This window comes from Rhea americana, unplaced genomic scaffold, assembly GCF_003343005.1.
Source record: "Rhea americana isolate MKP2758 unplaced genomic scaffold, rheAme1 scaffold_4, whole genome shotgun sequence".
Classification (NCBI taxonomy): Eukaryota; Metazoa; Chordata; class Aves; order Rheiformes; family Rheidae; genus Rhea; species Rhea americana.
The window spans coordinates 6,505,734-6,508,052 of record NW_028186534.1 but is presented as its reverse complement, the minus strand read 5'-3'; the positions used below and the strand labels follow the sequence as shown (position 1 = coordinate 6,508,052).

The 2,319-nt window shown below is 58.4% G+C and overlaps 1 protein-coding gene across 3 annotated transcripts in view; it reads left to right on the top strand.

Moving 5' to 3' along the window:
• SALL4 (spalt like transcription factor 4) overlaps nt 1–2,319 on the top strand; it is a 15,100-nt gene that overhangs the window by 573 nt on the left and 12,208 nt on the right. Inside the window, exon 1 of one of the 3 annotated variants that reach the window (XM_085314073.1) lies at nt 152–354. The exons of the other annotated variants lie outside the window; for them this stretch is intronic. The gene's annotated coding sequence lies outside the window, so the exon portion shown is untranslated. Of the gene's footprint in view, nt 1–151; nt 355–2,319 lie in introns of those variants that run through there. 3 annotated transcript variants of the gene reach the window in all.

The following is a 2,319-nucleotide window of genomic DNA, read 5'->3' as shown; positions in this document are numbered from 1 at the left end:
GGGGGGCGCGGGGCTCGGCGGTGCCGTGGGGGCCGCCGCCGCTCCGCGTGGGGTGCAGCCCGCCCGGAGGTGAACCCCGAAACCGCCCCGAGGCGCAAAGGGCTGCTTTTTTTTGGAGGGAGGGCGGGGGGGGGGAAGAAATTGCAAACCATCTTCGCAGGGGTAGGAATGACTCGAGGGTGCTTCTCCCAATCTTTCTATTTAACACTTTGTCGGTAGTTACGTGAGGATTTTTGTGGGTCTTAAAAAAAAAAAACCGCTTGGACTATTTTTGTTGGAGATCACAATCGCCCTGGACCTTTTGTAGCTTGACCTCCAGCCATCTTTGATTTCCGACTTCCTAAAATAACTCCGGTGAGCTAATGTGGGGTGTGCGTGAGCGCTTTGTATTGGGTGGAGTGGGGCGGTTTGGTACCGCAAATCACTGTCGCTCCTTCTAGGTGCTCTGGCAGGTCCTCGCCTCGCAAAGGGAAGCGGAAAGTGTAGATTTGACTCAAATTATCCCAGAGCTTTGCGTGGGGGTGGGTGGGCACGGAGGGGGAGGGGATGGCGGGGCAGTTAGTAGCCCGCGGCAGCGGAGCGGCGGTCGGCGTGGGGCCGGGCCGGGCTCGCCCCGAGGCTGGGGGCGAGCAGGGGCGCGGAGCGGGGCTCGGGCCGGCGCGGCCCGCGGGGGGGGGGCGGGGGGGCCCGGGGGGGGGAGGCCGTGGACTGACCGGGACTGTGTTTGTTAAGAGCTCTTTGGTTGTTGGATCTAAGCCTTTTAGTATCTCCCCCAGGACCTTTCGGGGGGCTCTCTGCCTCCCTAAGGGACTGGTTGGGGTTCGCTTCCCTTCCTAGAGTTGATCAATACCAATGCGTGTTACAGGAGCTCCTTATTCCCAAACTGCAGGAGGTTCAGGCTCTTAATTTTTTTTTCCTCCTCCCCCCTCCCACATCTTCTTTGAGTCGAAATGTGCAATTGTTGGGTCCGGTTAATGGTGACTTAAGAAACAGCAAGCTGGCCAGAAGGCAATAAATCCCATGTTTAATGCATGACTGTTTTCCTTTGTGCATTTGGTTTGGTTGGGGGATGGAGGTGATGTTTCCACATGTAAATCTCTGCCCACTGCTGGAAAGCCACCTCCGGGGCTGCGCTGGGACAAAAGGGTTAATAACTCCTGATGCGGCCCGCTCGGGGCGGGAGGGGGGGCGTTTTGGGAGGGGAGGATCGCTACACACCGTCCTCTATGGGGCAGTGGGCAGCTGCTTTTTTGTTGTTGTTTGGTGTGGATTTTTCTTATTTTTTTTCCCCCCTCCCCTTTTTATCAGCAAAATCCTTCGGGAGCCGGTGCAGCAATTGCCCGGGCCGGGGGCAGTGGGCGAAGCTGCCGCCCCGCCGAGGGCGTTCGCTCCCGCGTGGGGCCGCTTCTGCGGGTCGAGGCGGCGGTGCGGGGCCGGGGCGGTCGCCAGCCGCTCGCTGCGCGGTGCCTGCGGGGGCCCCGGGGACCGCTGCTGCGGGCGCCGCCCCGCGGCCGCGCTGTGCGGTGCGGGGGGCGGCAGCCCGTGTGTCCCCCCCCTCTCCCTCTCTCGGGGTCCCGCAGCCGCGAGCCCCTGGGGGAGGAGGAAGGGGGGACGGCGGGGGTCTGCCCGCGCCCGCGGGGGGCCGGGGCGGACGGCGGTCAGCGCCCTCCCTGCCCGCTAAGGCACCGTCCCGCCGCGATCTTTGCGGGCGCTTCCAGAAATCAAAACCCAGGCTCCGAYCTCGGGGGCTCTTATCGCCCGCGAATTTTCAAAACGGTCCAGATGCTCCCAGGGCTTGCTGTGCCCCCGGTGATGCGTGTGCCCCAAGTGCTGAAGCTGCATAACAAAGTCAAAATACCGCAAGAGATTTGTCTGGGAAATTATCGAGTATATGCGTAYTCGTAATAATAAAATCGAGCCCTTATCTCCTGCTTTGCAAGTGTTCTCTTGCAAAGCGATTTGGGACCCACCTCTGTGAACAATGCAGCGTGTTAAGAGACGGTTCTGCTAACCTGGTGATCAATTAACAGGTCAAAAAATCAGCAGGTGGTCGCTTGAGAATAATACTACATACAGAAAATTAGCATTCCCACAAAGGCGGTGAAAATGCCCATTGTGCCGGATTACTGCCGCTAAAAATCTGCTCCAATCTTAAAAATACAGTATCATAGCCAACTTCACCGGCTAAAATCGGAGTTTTCCGTGTCCTCAAATCACGCTTCGCATTTATTTATTTATTTATTTTTGCTAAAGCCAAAAACGGGTCGGGCGGGGAGGAGGGGGAGGTGTTTAAAGAAGATTTAAGAAAGAAATCGCCTT